General features: G+C 39.6%; 1 long non-coding RNA gene across 1 annotated transcript in view; it reads left to right on the top strand.

The window, feature by feature from the left end:
• LOC148123904 (uncharacterized) overlaps nucleotides 1–13,617 on the top strand; it is a 41,075-nt gene extending 27,458 nt beyond the window's left edge. The window contains exons 3-5 of the long non-coding RNA XR_015740027.1: nucleotides 7,639–7,811; nucleotides 12,574–12,680; nucleotides 13,438–13,617. This is a non-coding gene — a long non-coding RNA (uncharacterized LOC148123904). The remainder of the gene's footprint in view (nucleotides 1–7,638; nucleotides 7,812–12,573; nucleotides 12,681–13,437) is intronic.
• Nucleotides 13,618–19,701: the final 6,084 nt, after the last annotated feature.

Here is a 19,701-nt window from a genome sequence, read left to right as displayed (position 1 = left end):
TCTCCAGCTGTTCCCATCGCAACATCAATCGGAAGTCCCCAGATCCAGACCCTATCATAAATATTGATTTATGCTGTATTTGTGATTGTACCTGTTTGTGATGGTATGAATTGATATAGATGAAAAATGAAATATGTGAGACCTGATCAAAGTAGACCATATAGAGATAGGAAGGTTATTTTATAGGAAATTTTGGCTTTGAATAAAAATATTAAGATTTCTAAAAAGACACAGGAAGAGATGGTTCTAACAACAAAAATGTTTCCTGGGTAAAGTGGATGAGACAATGGTGCATAGATGTAAAATACCAAAAGGAATCAGAAGAATTCAAAGAGGGAATTAGTCAAGCTTTGCTGGAAGCTATGGGTACTATAGTACTTTGGAGCCATCACGTGCAATAAGATATCCCAACTGGTAACTTTCTGGAACTGAAACCAAGCTTGGTCAGCTAGATATTGAATTGACTGGGGATTGTTCATGGGTGTAAAAGAGTCGAATTTTAGCTCAGAAAATAAAAATAAAGTTGTAAAATTATTGTCAACTTAGATCAGGGGTGTCAAACTCAAGGTGCTTAGATCTGGCCCATGGGGTTTGCCTGGAAACAGTGAAGGAGTGGCCTGTGGTGCCTCTGCCAGCGAAAATAGAGCTCAGGAGGGCAGTGGGCAGCCAAAAACAGAACTCAGGAGCCATTTTAACTGGCCGAGCACTCAGGCCACCACAGGTGCCACCAACACAAATGATGTCGACCTGGCAATGGCCCCCTGGCCATGCCCCCCTGCCTCATCCTGAGGTCAAACACAACCCTGATGAGTTTTCAGCGAAATCGAGTTTGACACCTCTGATTTAGATCATTAATTTAAGGCAGTGGTTCCCAAAGTGGGTGGTACCGCCCCCTGGGAGTGGGGGGGTGGGATGCCTTAGCAGGGCACTAAAAGGCAAGGGGGCTGTCAGGGGGGCACTAAGAGGTGGCAGTGGGGCGTTCAAGGCCCTGCAGGGTCACCCCATTGACTGTTGCACTGCTCCAGAGCCGACGCCTCGAATGTGGCAGCTCCGATGCACTGCATTGTAATGGACTCCAGGAGGAGGAGGGGATGGAGTAAAGTGCACTAAATTTGACTGTGCTGCACAGGTGCTCCAAGAGCAATGAACAGCCATGGAGCCAGCTGTGGTGGGGCCTGGAGGGTGCGCAGGAGAGGAGAAGGAGGGGAGAGGGAGGAAGGAAGCCTCCACTATGGCTTGCGCTCATTCCTCAGCCAACCTGGATTTCCAAAAACTCATCAAGAAGAAAGAAAAAAAGTTTCCCACACTCTTGGAAAGTCCTGCATGCTCTAATTGGGGCTCTTCGCTATCCTTTTTTCTTCCTTTCTTTTGGAAATCCGGGCTAGCTGAGGAATGAGCGGAAGCTGCGGTGGAGGCTTCCCTCCTCCCCTTCCTCCTCCTCTCATTCTTCAGCCAGCCCAGATTTCCAAAGGAAGAAAGAAAAGGTGACAGCAAAGAGCCCCAAGGAGAGCATGCAGAGCTTTCCGCGAGAGTGAGAAGAGACACAGACAGCGAACGAGAGAGAACGAGATACAGAGAGAGAGAGAGAGAGAGAGAGAGATACAAAAGGAGGGAGAGAGATTCGACCCAATTCAACTCTCTCTTCTCCTCTCTCTGTCTTTGCCCAGTTTTGCAAGGATTCAGCATCGATCTAAGGCAGCAACCTCGTAGCGCTGTGAGGTAACAGCCTGACAGTCACTCATTTTGGAATGCAAGGTTTATTTTTGTATCTTTCCAGAGACAGAAAGAACGTGGCCAAATTTTCTTATAGTTATTCCCTAGGTGTGGGAGTTGGGAAGGGAGTGGGGAGTGGGGGAGAAGGAAGGAGGAAGAGGCATAGAGAGAGAGAAAGAGAGTTAGAGGAGAGGGAGAGAGAAAGAGAGATGAGAAGGAGGAAAGGATGGAGAGGGAGATAGAGATGGGAGAGGGAGGAAGGAGAGAGAGAGAGAGAGAGAGAGAGAGCAACCTGTTCCCCATAGAAAATTCAGAAAACCACAAAACCTGGGGGGTCATGGGAGGCATTGAGTTGCCACACCCACCCATGTCTTGGGGCTCCTGGTGTTTTGTTTTCTGTGGGAAACAGGTCCAAATGGCTCTTTGAGTGTTTAAGGTTGCAGGGGGGAGGCAGAGAAAGGGGGGCTTTGACCACATGCCCAATATCCAGGATCCTGCTCAGCCATGCCCGCCCCCCTTTGTAGAGGGGATCAGCCCTCTACAAAGGGCTGATCCTGCCAGGGATCAGCCTCCCAAGCTGCCCCCCCATCTCAGTGGTGCTGTTCCCTCTTTTCTGGAGCAGGGCAGGGTTGAAGAAGCCCAGGGCAGGTAGCTTTGCTCTACTTTTGCAATGTGCCGCCATTGCGTTCGACATGCCAGCTCTGCAGGCTCACCCAGTTGAGCCCCGTGCACCTCTCCAGTGCAACAGTCAACGGGGTGAGGCTGCGGTGCCAGTGCTTCGAATGCCCCCCTGCCACCTCTCTATCCATCCATCCATGTTCAAAGCACCGGCCCCACAGGTAAATTGGGAAAGTAGAGCAAAGCCAGTCTGGAAGGGAGGGAGGGAGAGAGAGAGAGAGAGACCTGATGCATCAGATTGAAATGAGGCCTAGTTTAGTCTGAGGCCCTTTTCTACATTGAAACATCTTTGGCTTCTATTAAAGGTTTTGTGGACGAAACATAGTCAAGACTATCAGGAGGCTCTCACATTTTGTTGACGCTTTAAACAGGATCCATTGGACTAGATCTCCACGCTAAAAAATTACTTTTCTCCGATGTATTACGATGCCAATTCTGAAGAAGGCAAAACCAAAATGTATTGGTAAATTACAAGAACACACACACACACACACACCCTTCTAACCCTGCTGAAGCAGATGATTGGACAGGGTATCTCATATATCATATATATATATATCATATATATCTCATATATAGATATCTCATTATCTTTCTCCCCCCTCCCTCCTTTATTTCTTTTTCTTTCTGTCCCTTCCATCCCCCCTCTTTCTTCATCTGTCCCTTTTTCTTTCTTTCCCTTTTCTCTTTCTTTTCTTTCTTCTCTCTTTTCTCTCTCTCTCTTTCCTTCTCCCAGGCTCACCCCATTGATCTGGTGCACCGCTCCGCTCAGACTTGCTTGAGCAGGTACCTCCAGTGCAGTGGGCTCAATGGGGTAGACCTGCGGGACTGGCATCGAGAATGCGACAGTGATAGCGCATTTGAAAAGGAGAGCAAAGCCAGAGGTTGGTAATTTTTGCTGCAAAGAATCACAAAAGCTTCTGGGTTGTGCACAAGAAGGGACACCCATGTCAATGCAATTCAGCAACATAAAATAAAGAAATACAAATAAAACAAATCAATAAGAATCGGCAAAGCATCTCTGATTAGATTTTATTCACCACTAGAATCTAATCAGAGATGCTTTGCCAATTCTAGTCCAATGACCAGCTCCAGCAAGGTTAGAAGGGAGTGTGTGTGTATATATGTGCATGGCTGTCAAAACTCCAAAAACAGGTCAAGTAGCTCTGGGGAGGCCAGTCATAAATTAGAACACTTACTAATGGCCACAAGTGGCCATTAAGTGAGGACCACTTGTATTTGGTTTGTCACCTGGCCACACCTACCCAGTCATATGACCACCAAACTACACCTATCCAGTCATGTGACTAGCAAGCCATGCCCAGCCAGCAAGCCACGCCAGCCAGTCACATGACCAGCAAGCCACGCCTACCCAGTCACATGATCAGCAAGCCATGCCCCTCAAATTAGGCCACACCCATAGAAATTTAAATCCCACCCCTGGGTGGGGGGCAGTTTGTAGTACAAAGGGGGCGGTGGACTGAAAAAGTTTGGGAACCACTGATTTAAGGTCTGTTACAGCAGATATAGCATTCTAAGATCAAGTTTGCAACCTTCCCAGGGGATATCCGACAAGTATAGTCTGGGGGTGGGGTCTGACTGGGGAAGCCAGTCATGTGATTCACTTAATGATTGCTACAAAAGAGGTTGGTACAACTCACTCAATGACTGCATTGCTTTGTGTCAGAAGTTCTGGTCCCAATTGTCATAAGTCAAGAACTACTTGTATTTGGATTTTTTTAAATTAGAATCTAGCAAAGTGTCACATTTGTGGATACAGGACTGAATTTTTTAGGAAGATAATCTGAAAAGTAATAGAGATCACATCATATGTACAGTAATTGAGAAACCTCCAAATAGATTTATGCAGTGTTAGCATACATCTCTTTAAATAATATGCAGTTTGTCATATACACTTTGTTGCATCTGTCTGTAGAGCCATGGTGAACCACAGTTGTGGTACTGTCAGTTGTTTTGCATCCTTGTACTTGTCTCGTGGTCTGTTGCATTTCATTGGATATTCCACTGATGCAGGAATGCTATATATCATTTTCCCACATCCTAAGCTAAAGTTACTTTACCATCTTCATCCTTAAGATGGCAGTGTAAGTTAGCAAAAAAGTGGCTTTAACTAACTGTACTGTATCTTTGTCCTTCTTTCCTAACTGTACTGAATCTTTGTCCTTCTTTCCTTCATATTATTAAGTGGGAAGATGTCACAGTTGAAATCTGAACCAGTGGTAACTAATTAGGAAAAAGATTTTTGTGTACAGCTTAAATTGTTCTTTAACTGCTCATCATTTGGGAGTGGGGTTTGGGGAATCACAGCTTCAGGAAATACAGAGCACTTTATACATTGTTAGATGAAGATACCCATAATGAGATACTCTTATTTAATAATTCAGACAAGCTTTATTGGTAGCAAAATCAAAAGAGAATGAAAAGGTAAGTATGGACATTCTTGTATTGAAATAAATTTCTAATAGATAGAGGTTGCTTCATTTGATCTAATTCTCAGATACAGAAGCATACAAAGACAACAATCCATATTGGATGCAAATCTTCCCAATGTAGCACCAGATCTTGAAAATGGATGAGTCTACCACTAGTTCTCAGGGGACATTATTACCGCAATTCAGAATTCCCCAAGAGCATACTTAAATTGTAACTCTTTCTCCTTCTGTTAACATGACCATGTTGTAGCAAAACGCATGATGAGGCCAGAAAAACAATGAATAGAATTAACCTGGTATAAAACACAAGAAATTAATCCTTCTTTCTAGGTGAATAAAGGACATTGACCCAAAGTGGTACCAAATTTCTGCTCCCAGGTGGGTTATTGTCAGTATGCTAGGAGAAAGAAGGAAGAATACAGAACTTTCTACTCTAAAGGTGACGGGTAATATTAAAGGTTATCATAGATGAAGGGAGCGAAATGAGGAAGTTACCTTTCATGGGATAAAATATAGGTTAAAAAAAAGTGGAAGTTTCATATTGCAAAAGCAACTGGAAAAAATGTCATAAGTCCTGAATTTACAAACATTTGTTTAGTGATTGTTTGACATTACAATGGCACTGTACCTGTCCTTATACGTGAGCCTTTGTAGCATCCCCACAGTCACTTGGTCAACCCTTGGGTGCTTGGCAACCAGCATGTCTTGTACAGTGGTTGCAGCATCCCACATGTGATTGTCATTTGTGATGTTTCTCAACCCGCTCCCAAAATGCAAAGTCAATGGGGAAAGCCAGATTCACTTAACAACTGAGTGATTCACTGAACAATTGCAATAATTTGCCTAGCAAAAAGGCAAAAATAAAATCTGGCACAACTCATTTAACAACTGTCTAGCTTAGCAATGGAAATTATAATTCCAATGGTCATAAGTTGAGGACTAACTGTACTGTTAGTGGGCTTTGAAACCCAGGTATGCTCTGGATATCAATTTTATTACAAAAGCATGCTTGTTTATTATTTATAAAATATATAGGCCGCCCTTCTTGCCTCAAGGCAACTTGAAGCATATATACTTTATTGCTAAATAAACCGATTGCCCTCAACAAGGACAATGGAAAAGGCAATTTAGGCTTATCCTTAACCTCAAAGCAGTTCCAAAGGAATGACAACAAAAAAGACAAACCGTATTTAGGATATAAAAATGCATATAGGAAGAGTTGCACTAAACAAGATGAACCAAATACTATAGCATCCTTCAAGAAGGTGCTATTCTCATAAATAAAGAGCTTTCTAAAGTATCATGAGCCTGCTTGCAGAAGGGCATGAGGCAGCCTTTGTAGGAAAACCTGACTCCCATCATCTGGCCATGCCTTCAGAAAATGCAGAAAAACGGGAAGGTGTGGTGACCCAGACGGGGCACAGAAGTGACACAACTGAAGCGAAGGCTTAATTCCCTTTTATTGCTCCAACCTTTCCCCCAAATCTCCACAATACATTGTAAATCCAAGAGCAGAGCTCTAAATAGGCATACATGCTTCCAATAGTTCTTGGCTGCTATACGTCCAATGGAGCAGCACAGTTCTGGGAGCAGAAGCGGTATGGAAAACTTGATCACAGGGCGTCCTCGTTGCTCAGAAAATTTACCGGGTCTCCAGCAAAAACTTGAAGCACAGCAGTATTGGTGTGAGCTCTCACACAGCCAGGCTAGGCTAGGCAAGGTAAGGCAAGTTGAAGCAAAGCGAAGCAAGGTAGCAAAGCAAGGTAGCAAGATAGCCATAACAATAGCGCTTAGACTTCTGCATAAACAGAGGGATAGAATCAAGATCACATGAAGTGTTAATACCACTTTATAAGGCCACACTTGGAATATTGCATCCAGTCTTGGTCACCACAATGTAAAAAAGATGTTGAAACTTTAGAAAGAGTGCAGAGAAAAGCAACAAAGATGATTAGGGGACTGGATGCTAAAACATATAAAGAACCGTTGCAGGAACTGGGTACGTCTAGTCTAATGAAAAGAAGAACTAGGGTGACATGATAGCAGTGTTCCAATATCTCAGCAGCTGCCACAAAGAAGAGGGAGTCAGGCTATTCTCCAAAGCACCTGAAGGCAGGACAAGAAGCAATGGGTGAAAACTCATCAAAAACAGAAGCAACTTAGAACTAAGGAAAAATTTCCTGACAGTTAGAACAATTAATCAATGAAACAACTTGCCTCTAGAAGTTGTGAATGCTCCAACACTGGAAGTTTTTAAGAAAATATTGGATGGTGTAGGTTTCCTGCCTAAGCAAGGGATTGGACTAGAAGACCTCCAAGGCCCCTTCCAACTCTGTTATTCTATTCTATACCGCTTCACAGTGCTTTACAGCCCCCTCAAAGCGGTTTACAGACAATCTGGGTCCTCATTTTAACCACCTCGGAAGGATTGCAGGCTGAGTCAACCTTGAGGCTGGTGATATCTGAACTGTCAAATTGTTGGCAGCTGGCAGTCAGCAGAAGTAGTCTGTATACTGCACTCTAACCACTGCACAACCACAGCTTAAGATGTTGGTAATCACAAGTGTGGCTGGAGGAATGCAAAGTTTGTTCCTGACAAAAGCCCCTCCCCACAGCATCTCCTTAACTCCTATTCCCCAGATGAGCCTGGTGATAAGGGGTGGGGTGCTCTCCTGAGTCGCCCTTTGCTGATCCTGCCTCCTCTCCATTCTCCATACTCAGGATCAGGAGGGGGAGGCAATTGCTCTTCTCTGTTCCATTGCCTGTCCTTTCCATCTCCTCCCCTCTCATTCAGTCGTCCGGAGTCCTCTCTGATGACCCTTCCCAAGACTGAGGGACCCAGGGCTGCCTCATTCGGATCTTCCTGTCATTCCTCTGGGGACAGAGAAGCTGTGCCATCTTATTCTGTTGGTTGTGACTCCAGCTCCTCCTCTTCAGACGCAGCCTCCGAGGGAGCTATGACAGAAGGTAAGTTGTCCATTGGGACTGGCTGGCAGCTTTCACACTTGGCTGGATGACTAAATAGGAGGCAACCCGAAGGCCTCCAAGGGCATGGCAGCTTTGCACAATTGGTTGACCCTGTAGCTGACCAAGGACTACTTCGGATGGCTGGGTCAGGAGTCCCCCTTCTATCCCCTCCACTTTCAACCTTTCTTACAGGCTTCACTACTGATTTTCTTGAGAATCTTCTGCAGAGAAGATTGCAGCTGGCAATCACATGATCGTGGAGTAATTGTAAGTGTACCAACTGTAAATAGGTTGCCAAGCAGAGGTGGTATTCAGCAGATTCTGACAGGTTCTGGAGAACCGGTCGTGGAAATTTTGAGTAGTTCGGAGAAATGGCCAATCCCACCTCTGAGAGAAATGGCCAATCCCACCTCCATTTGCTGCCTCCTGATCAGCTGGGTTTTCTTTTGTTGCCTTGCATAGGAGAATGGAGCTGGAAAGTAGGTTAGAGGGTGGGGAGGGAATTGGATTTTGCTTCCCCCAGGAGTGGGGTGGGAATGGAGATTTTACAGTATCCTTCCCCTGTCACGCCCACCAAACCACACCCACAGAACCGGTAGTAAATTTTTTTGAAACCCATTACTGTTGCCAAGCATCTGGAATGTGACTGCATAGGGCTTTATGATGTTTTACTATGTTCAGAAACTCTTTACGGGTAGTTGTACGCCCTTAATGCAACAGTAATTAACCTACATTAAGTTGAGGATTAATAGTACACTCAATAGCAGAGGAAAACATAAGTAATGCACATTTAATTGCCTTTTGCTAGAGCATCTCTTTAATTTTCCTCAAGATGTCATGTTAGCCATTGTTCAAATCCAAATGCCGGATTAGACTGATTAAATACCACTTCATAAATGTTTACTACACATTAGCTACTGTGAACACATTAGTTAGTTACATTGAAGTTATGCAAAAGATGGCTTCTAAAATTAATCAAGTCACAATTAGCTTGCCAAAAGCTGAATCAACATATAATTGCCTCAGCTACATATGACTATTAAAAGCCTTGATGTTGTGGCTTTTGGGTCATAAGAGATTGTCTTTGTCTTTGTATTTCAGTTCTTTGCTGAATGCAATAAATAAGCCTTATTTTTAGTGGCCAGAGTCACTAAATGTTGGCGATGCTTTTGTTGGCTATGCTTTTTAGTAGTTAAATAAAATAACTCACTACGAAGTCCTTTATAAGAAAACCAATTGTAGTGATATACTCTAATTTCTCCCTAAAATTTAGCTTCTATTTTCCTTTTTCAGATACATGGAATTATTTTGTCTATCTGATGCCCTCTGGTTAATTTGAGACTGTAGTATTCTTAATTTTCCATACCATGTTTGTTAGGAATGCTGGAACTCTAGGCCTCATGCACTTCAAACCATATTTGGAAAGATCAGTAGACAACCTGTAACCTCTTGGGACCTTGTTTCAGAGATATTTCCTTACCTAAGCAAAGAAATAGAATGATCACAGGGGAGCAAAACAGCAATGGGAGCAGGAGTGGTTTTGAACTTTCCCACTGACTTACTTTCTGAAAATCATGAGAATTTAAAATTATGATCACTGTGTCATTGGGGTGGCATAGCCAGCCTATTGATGCTGAAGCAGCCATAACTTTACATTTCTGTCCCACAGGAGTAATGGATATCAGATTTTGGATGCATTCTGTACATTAATCCATTTGAAGTACCCTCTTGAAAAATTATTAACTTATAATGCACTGTTCTACCCAATTAAAAGCTACAAATGGCAAACAGGAGAGGTTTAGATGTGATAATCCTGTTTCTTCTTGACACTGAATAGTTATTTATGATTCACTTATCAACTTCTGTTAAATAGTCAATACACAGAATAGTTAGGCTTCCCCCCTTCCTAACTATGAAAGGACAATGATACTTACCTTTCTTCCAAAATATTTTGCTTATTTGCATGATTAAAGGCAACACTCTGGTCTCAAAAGACAATAATTTTCAAATATTATGTTGAACATAAAGGTTTGTGGCATATTTGCAACCCACAACACGCCATTTGGCAAATGGTAAAGGTCATCACTGTTAAAACATCTTTTAGGAAAATGAAAGATTCTGTTCCCCATAGATGTTTTCAGTTTACATTGCCTCAGGACTTATATACACAGGCCAGTTGTGTTTTCACCTATAAAACTCTTCATTGTAAATATTTACAATATACAGATATATACAAGATAAATAGCATTCTGAAGCACTTGAAATGTATGTTTTGGCTGGGGTGCTAATCATTTGCAGGAAGTATTAGCAAAGTTAGAAATAAGTCAGTCACTTATTGGGATTGAGTTTGGATTCCCCCCTCCCTTTTTATGACAGATATGTGACCAGTCTTTTATCCCAAAGATAGGACCTTGCAAACTTGATGTAACTTTGGCCAACTATTTTATTATACACACACACACATACAACACACACACACACACACACACACACACACACATATGTTTTCTTAAGTTTTCACGGGTATTTATATATATGGTAGTCAGCTTTGTTCGGTTATTTTCCCACGTCATTATAGTTGTGCTTTTAAAGTTGTAGCAACGTTTCGGCAGAATCACATCTGCCATCATCAGGCTTCTGTATTGTGTTCCCAATTGTGTTCCCAACACAATACAGAAGCCTGATGAAGCCAGATGATATTCTGCCGAAACGTTGCTACAACTTTAAAAGCACAACTATAATGACATGGAAAATACCCAACAAAGCTGAATAACACACACACACACACACACATAAATATAGATATAGATATAGATATGTTTTCTAAGGTTTTTATGGTATTTGTATGTGGATCTTTGGTTATTCAGGTTTTCTCCCACGTAAAATTGTTTTTTACGCAGGAGAAAACCCGAATAACCAAAGATCCGTGTATGTATGTACGTATGTATATGTGATATGTGTATGTATGTATGTATATATATATATATATATATATATATATATATATATATATACATACACACACACACACACACACACACACACACACACACACGCAGGTTTTGGCGTGTTCGGGTCTTTTCCCATGTAAGATTGAGAATATCTTGGCAATGTTTCAATGAAGTCCCAGGAGATTACAGCACAAGACCCAAGATGTCACAACAGTAGAACTCAAAAGATCATCATACAGCCCATTACCCAGGTTGTTACAACACAGAAGGCTGACAGACACACAGTCAGTACCTCAGCCACACAGGTTATTACGAAAAAGCCAACCAATCTGCACACATCAACTCCATCAACCAATCAAGAACTAACAACACAGCCAACCAGCCCGCTTACAACAAAGCCAACACACCACACCTCCCCACCAGTATTTATAGAGAGATGACAGCTCCAATCATGCTTTGCTCGCACAAGCATGAAGCCGAAAGCACCGGCCTGAAGATGGTGAGTGGGACCTCGTCAAAACGTCGCCAAGATACTCTCAATCTTACATGGGAAAAGACCCAAACACGCCTCCTGCACATCTAGGGGTAAATTCTACTGAACTGAATATACATTTTATTTAGTTTTCATATACCATAAGATATAATTTGTTAACAAAATTTATTAAATTAATTATAGTGCTAAAGTACAATGTGGTTTGAATTTGATTCAATGTATTGCATAAACTAATTTATTATGGTTTTGATACCACTATTTATAGTCTTAGTGTAAAGTTATCATTGAAATTAGTATTTGATTGCAAAAGTTCTACTTGTAAATTGCAAGTAAGTTTGAAAACATTATTTCAGTTCTCACTTTCATTTCATTCACGGGTCAAAGTGAAGTCTACCTTAAGATTCTGAACAATTATTATATTATTCCTGATGTGGCCTCTTTGTGCCCCCTCCAAGCATATTTTTCTCAGACCTCTTAGCACCACCAAATCATTAGTGTTTAGATTGATTGGCTGATCTCTTTGTATCTGTCTTCCCAGAATGATGGTCCAAGTCATGCGATATAGACAGCTGCAGGAGGCATAATTTATGAAATCTAGAGGAAGATGTAGTAGAAAACAAATAAACTAACTTTGAAGAAGAGAGGAGCAGTAATATTTCTTAAATATTAAAATATTCTTAAAATATTTCTTAAATAATGGCAACATTATTAAGGTTCTGTGTCAACACCCACCTACCCAACCAAAAACGGTTAGAAGAGGAACTATTCTATTCTCTCTAATGGTAAGGTCAATTCCTGTTGGGAAAATGGTATCTTCATCAAAGAAAGGTTAGGAATATGAAACATTTACTAAAATTTACAGAAAATTAGAGATACATATATATGATTATATGACAGCTACAGTGATTTGCTTAACATCCATGGCAAAAATCAGACACAATTCATTTAACAACTGCCTTTCTTAACAACAAAAATTCTTGTTCCAATTGCATTTGTAAATTCTTCTTCTTCTTCCCTGTTTAGATCAAACTTTAAACTTCAGAATGAAGAACTGCAGAACTGCAGAATAGTAGCCAACTTAACAGCAGATGAGCTGGACTCTGTATTTCTCCATATTCACATAGCATGTTTTCTCAGTAAGAGCCTCCACTGGAGCATATTGTTTTTACATTTAGACACTCCAACTCTCAACCTACTCAGGATCCTCCAAGAAGTATGGTTAAAGTGATTAGATCCTCTAGCCATATCCTCCTTTAATGTTATTTCCTTTTCTCCTTCCTCCATCTTTTAATTTAATTTTGTTCTTGTGTACCCTCAGGTTAAAAATTGAGAACTACTTATAATTCTATGACAGCAGGACCCTAAGCCATAACGTTTGAAAAACCATAATCTGCATTTGGAACTGAACTGATAGACCAGTCCAGAGTAAGTCTGAGAATGCCGTGGATAGATATAAGCTGCATGTAATGACCTCATAACTGTTCTTTGAATTAATGGAATACAGAGTATTCAAATTTTTCATTAATAACAAGTGAACCCAAGTAAGCACATCCAGAAAGGTTTTGTCAGCTTTGGAAACCATATTCCACGCTGCCAGATAGCCTGAGAAAGTGGGAGGGGGCAGGGGTGGGATTCAAATTTTTTAACAATGGTTCTGTGGGTGTGGCTTAGTTGGTGGGCAGGGCTTGGTGGTCATGTGACTGGCTGGATGTGGCCAACTGAACATCACTCACATCTCATCTCCTCGCCTGACCCCTCATGACTGTGGGGATGCTGCAACAGTTGTAAGTGTGAAAAATGGTCATGTCACTTTTTTCAGTGCCACTGTAACTTTGAATGGTCACTCCACACAAGCAAAATACCAGCAAAAGAGGAAAAAAAACTCCAGAGACATTTCTGAGACAGGAAGTTTAGTCCTGCCAAGAATGTAATAAGGATTAACGGAGAGGCAGTTTCTGTAAGCAACACTAGAATGTTTCCTTCCTGCCTTCCTTACAGGATTAGGCCAGTAATTTCTTCTAACAACTGGTTCGCCAAACTGCTTAGAATGTTATCACTCAGTTCTAGCAAATAGGTGTGAACCGGTAGAATTCCACCCCTGAGAGGAGGGTGCTTTCAATTAAGTAGCTTTAAGTAGACAAAATAGAATTTTGTTAGTTCATGGTCATTTACTATGGCGCAGGATGAAATAAGGATCTTACTTTTGCATGGATCATGATTGGACCATGTGATGTGATGATGACCAAGGGGGGATGGAATTGTAGTTTGGAAAATTGTGGAAAGCCCAAAACCTTTGAGATTCAGGATTCCACAGATGTGCCAGGTGCTATTCTAATAAAGGTACTTTTGAGATATGTTTGTCTTGGAGTTACTGATTGGAGTGGAGGTTTGTTGGAATGCTGACAGGTTATGCATGTGGTCACATAACATCATCATCCATTCTCTCTTTCCCTATACAGTTTGCTTGTGTAACATGCTACATATTTCTGGTCCTCAATTCATTTCTTTGACTGCTTCTTGTCAAATAGTGGAAACTTGTACACAAAGAAGGTACACATTTGGCACTTTGAAATGTCCTCAGAACCAAACAAGATAGGTACTTAAAGATAGGCACTTACTGAGGTTAAGTAAAATAATTTCATGATTCATCAGGTCTTATGTTGGATTTCATTTTGCTAGCAGAAAAAAAGAACAATTAAAGATGAGGACATAATAAAATAAATGTCATAGCAAAGGCACATGGTTGGTCTATGAGTCTACTAAAGGCTAAAAGCAAAATTTAGAAAAGAATTTTTTTCCTCCCAGGCTTCTCAGTTTATATAAATCAGACTTGTGCTGTGTATTACTCATAGAGCAGTAATTGTTCCACATACTTGTTTTGGCATTACTAATATTTATAATCTATATATAATTTCGCATAAGTTATGAATCACATTGTGGATTCCCATATAAAAATAAATAAATGAAAAGAAACATTGTGAGTTTTTAAATATGGACATTTGACAATTCCTGTGATGTCATGACTAGGCTGAGCCAGATCAAGTTTTAGTAAGAAAGCATGTAAATGCAGTGTTATCAGAAGCACAGTTGATGTGAGATACCAAACTCTATATACTCATTCCTCAGAAATATACTGCATCTCTAATCAACTCTCTCATTCTATGTTCCAAACAGCTGTTCTTTTTTTAATGTATCATTTATATTCAATATTTTTAAAAAGAAGGTAAAGAGTAATATAAAGTAAGAAAAGAAAGAAAGCAAAGATAAAACAAAAAGTGCAAGGAAGGGGAAGTAAAAGAAAAATTGAAAAGAAAGAAAACTATACAAAGATGTATATACACATCTTGTTTACAGCAGTGATAATTACAATTATAAATTTACCTCTTACTCTGTGGTTACAGCTTAACTTTCTTATTTTTATAATCTATACTAATTGAAATCATATGTTATTTTTTCTGTTTTATATAAAAATCTGTAAGGTGTTTCCAGTCAGCAATAAATGTAAACAGTGTCATTGTCCCTCTGTTCTAACAGACAGTTTTGCTGACTTAAAGTGCCTTTCCATAGGTGGGTATTATATCTAGAATTCTGTCAGGGAATTGCACAGCAGGTGTCCAAATGAAGCCAGAGTTGCTGACAAGAACTTGTAATTTTATATAAATGTATTTTACATCTATATATGCATCAAACAAGATAGTCAGGCAAACAGGAGCATCATGAGGTAAATCACAGAGCACATAGGACACATGGAAGAAAAAGGCAGGGAGAAAGGGAAACTCCCTCTCGATACCCACAGCAACCAATCACAACCCAGATTGCCAGCACTCTTCAACCAATCAATTATAACTGTGTGTTCTGGCTCACTGTACAACCCCATCAGAGGTGGTATTCAGCAGGTTCTGACCAGTTCTAGAGAACCAGTAGTGGAAATTTTGAATAGTTCAGAGAACCAATAAATACTACCTTTGACTGGCCCCTCCCCCGTTTATTCTCTGCCTCCTGAGTCCCAGCTGATCGGCTGGGTCTTCTTTGGTTGCTCAGCACAGGAGAATAGAGCTGGAAAGCAGGTTAGTGGGGTGCAGAAGGAATGGGATTTTGCAGTAACCTTTCCCCAGGAGTAGGGAGGGAATGGGAATTTTGCAGTATCCTTCCCTTGCCACGCCCATCAAGCCACACCGATCATGCCACACCATGCCCATAGAACCAGTAGTAAAAAAATTTGAATCCCACCACTGAACCTCACTGGTCCCACTATTAAATTTAAATATCTTAACAAATTCCAAGCCCATCCTTGATCCACTAGATTTCTCTTGATTGCAGCTTGTAGAATTTCCCAACTTTTGCTGACTTAGAATTCTAGGAATTGTATCACATCCGGAAAACACCAAGTTAGAAAGGCTAGTCTGAATGCTACATATGTAGACTTTTTTTTTTTTAAAAAGAGTCAACCTCACAAAATGATAACTTCGTTACTATAGTTAATAAAATATGTGAAAACAGTAAGAAAATGATCAGAAAGAATGGCCTTAAAATATGCTTTTAGAAAGAATATGACCATTTTCATTGCAATATGAAGTTTTTGCAAAGAACATTAGTTTAAAAGATGTCACAAATCTTGATTCTTATTGAATTCCCAAGCCCATTCCTCTAAAAATTATTTTGCAGAAGGTAGTTTAGCTTGATAAAATTGTATAGGGGTAATGTAGCAATTTGTATTGTGACTTTCTGCTAATGAAGAGCATTTCCCCAGTTTCTTCAAAAATAAAATGAGCATATTCATACTTGTAATGCCCTTTGGCCCTATTTATTTAGAGAAGGTGTTAAGACTGCTAGAACAATCTGTGAACCTGATGTAGTATACAATTTCGACCAAGTCTTCCTTTTTTAAATATATCAGAAAGTCGGATATGTTTCAAAAGCTGTATATTATATAAATAAACTACATAGCTTTGACTTTGATTTATCCAGGTTTCCCATTAGCTGCTCTTTAACTGAAATTCTTATAATGTCTTACAAAGTCAATCCAATGAATTGTTCAGTTGCCATATCACAGTAAAAAACATAATTCCAAAACCATAAAATCACTTTTAGAAGATAACACATAGAATGATATTTTGTGCCAAGTTAACTTTTCAAGGGAGGTATTTAAGATAGAGAACTCTGCAACTATTCCCAGCCTTTCTCTTTACATAAACTATGCCATCATGACCAAAAGCTTTTGCAGACTAGATTTGACATTTTCTGACATTTTCCGGCCTCCAAAATTAAACCAGAAAGGAATGTAAACATTTTTTGAAATAAAAAAATAGCAAGAACATCTTGCAAGTTCTCAAAACTTGCAAGCTCACAAAGTTCACTAAATCTAAAGCTTCCATGAAATTTGGTGATCTTGTGAGCCTTCAATCTTTTTAAAGAAAGTAATTTTTTATTTTGGCTTCTGTATTTCATATATAACTGTGAGTATTTAAAACACACCGGCCGATTCCAGTCTTCATAAATTAAACTGAAATGAAACAGAAGCTGTTATTTCCCATAACATTTAATTACCAATCAAGCAGCTGTATGTAACCCAACATGCATCTATTATTCAGTGTTTAATATAGAACACTAGCAATACAGGTAGTCTCAACTTAGAATCACAATTGCAACCAAAATTTCCATTGCTTAGCAAGTTGGTTGTCATTTCACTACAGTTCTTAAATTAATCAATGTATGTCCCTTTTCACTTTCATTTTAACTTTGAACAATCACTAAACAAATGATTATGAGGCTTGAATTGTGATACCACATCTGCCATCTTGAAGATATTTACCTCCTCTCAGATGTTCCTGTGAGGAAAGAAAATCTGACACTGTAATTTGAATCTGTGTAATATAGCTTTTCCTAATCTGATACCTTCATAGGATGAGCTATATGGTACTACAGTCCCCATAATTTCCAGCCATTTTGGTAAATATAATAATGGGAACTTAAAAGTACACATTAACAAAATGGAGTAGGTTCTTTTAAAGGAAAGAACTGGATATCTGATACAGATAATCAGAGTTGGAAGGGACCTTGTAGGTCATCTAGTCCAACCCCCCACCCAAGTGGGAGACCCTACACTATTTCTGACAAATGGCAGTCCAATCTCTTCTTGCAAGTCTCAACTGATGGCGCTCTCACAACTTCCGAGGACAAGCTGTTCCATTGGTTGATTGTTCTCACTGTCAGAAAGTTTCTGCTTGTTTCCAGGTTAAATTTCCAGGTTAAAGACTTCAATGCAATCAATAAAAATATAATGGTTGTGTTATTGGTAAACATTTATGTAATATAGCCAAAATATTTTCATTGAAGTGTTGAATGTGGAATCATCCCATTGAAATGAATTGGTTAAATACACCTATTTATTTATATATTCATTTTGTAGAGTTGCTTTTCTGTCCAATAGAATAGGCTAGGACACCTATTCATGAATTGAAAAATCCCTACAACTGCATTTCTTGCTCATTTATTACTAGGAAGAAAGGGAGACATTTCAATTACTACTTGAATAGTCCCCTGAAAGTATTTTGAGGTGAGTGGTTTGGGGATGTTGCCAAATGAACTGTACCCATCTAATAGGACAGGATTTGATTCCTGAATTTGAATATTTCTGGGCTGAGAGCCAACAGAAGACATTCTGGGCCTTGTTCCAAGGTTAAAATGCAGGCCACTTTTCTTCTTTAAAAATAACCCATCACAACTGTATTTTACAGGTCTATTTTTACTGTATTATTTATTAAAAGCATATTTTGGTTGCCCTTCATGCAACAGAACCAAGGCAATATACTGAAAGCATAAAAAGCTAGAGGCACCCCCTGTAAAACAACTTTACAATCAAAACGAGAAAAAGAACAAAGCAAATTATACACTTTAGAATGCCTGACTGAAATAGATGCAGTGCCAGTGTCTTTCAGTGATCCCACGGGATTTGTAACTAGGTCAGGGGTTGGATGCTCTGGGAACAGCAAAAAGAGGCCATTTGACCCAGTCAGAAACCCCCAAACTGTTAAATAGAACCCCCAAAAGACTCAATAGTAAAAATGATCAACTTTATCCATTCCATTGTGGGGTGGGAAAAGTCAGTCAATCCTCCAAGAAAAAGAGCTGGAGAGACAGAGTGTTGAGGGGGAAAAAAGCCACTCCATTTTTTTTATTCTAGAAAAAAACATTTATTTGACATACATTTAAAACAGATATAGATATAGATAGATAGATAGATAGATAGATAGATAGATAGATAGATAGATAGATAGATAGATAGATAGATAGATATAGATATAGATATAGATATAATGTTCCATATTTCATAATAGTCACTATCTTGTTTATTTTTTAACAATTTGTTTAGGCTATCCATCTCAGCACATTCATGTATTTTTTTAATTACCATATCCTCTGAAGGAAGATGAAGATAAACAGTGTCTCTGGATTTCTGAAGGCAGCAATAGAACAAGAAATGCTTATCCAGGAGTCTATGGCCCAAGTTTTACTTGAAAAGATAAGTGCCACTCTCTTGAATTGTTGCACTATGTACCCAAGTATGAATGACTAAATAATAAATATGCAAAATATTGCTTATGAGTGGCATCTCTAATGCATTTTTGTCACGAAGGCAAGTAGGATGATAGATGGATGGATGGATGGATAGATAGATAGATAGATAGATAGATAGATAGATAGATAGATGATAGGGTAGAGCCTTGGTTCAATATTGACATCTACATAAATGTCTGCAGTTTTCAAGGTTTTTCAGAAGTGGTTTGTTCATACTTGTTTTGTAGGGTTGAGAGACAGGGAATGGTCCAAGGTCATCCAGCTGCCTTTCTCTCCAAGGTAGGATGAGAATTTATAATCTCTCAGTTTCTAGCTTAACCAATAGAATAGATCTAACTGGCTGCCCATTTCTTCAGTATGCCTGCAAATATTTTACTGGAAAAAAATAGAGCCTCAAAACATGATGCAGGCAGATGCTACCATATGTATATTTTGAGGCACTGTTCATTAATGATGGAGTTATATTTTGAAATCAGATGTTCACTTTTGTGTTCAGAAATGTAATGCGTGAAATGAGCCAAGCCTGACACATCTCCAGTTTTTGTTATGAAAGCTCTGCTGGATCACCATAGGAATATATGCTGCAGAATATCCGGGAAGAGACACAAAGAAGTTGTGCAATTCACAGTTTTGTTTATCTCATGAAGCTGTTACTTGATAGGCTGACAATAAAACAAAAAAGAACATTTGGGAGTCTGGATGTTTGACAGTGGAGCAAAGTTTCTATATACTAGAATTAATTGACCTGCTTTTATGACTGCCTCTGAAAGATATAAATATTACATTACTTGGAAAAATGTTCCTTTCAGTAATACCAATTCTACTTTCAAGAAGAGGATCAAAGAGATCTTAGTAGAGGAAGAAATAA

This window comes from Pseudonaja textilis, chromosome Z (assembly GCF_049901715.1).
Source record: "Pseudonaja textilis isolate UNSWEBS1 chromosome Z, rPseTex1.2, whole genome shotgun sequence".
Classification (NCBI taxonomy): Eukaryota; Metazoa; Chordata; class Lepidosauria; order Squamata; family Elapidae; genus Pseudonaja; species Pseudonaja textilis.
The sequence above is the reverse complement of the archived record's forward strand: the minus strand, read 5'-3'. Positions and strand labels throughout refer to the sequence as shown.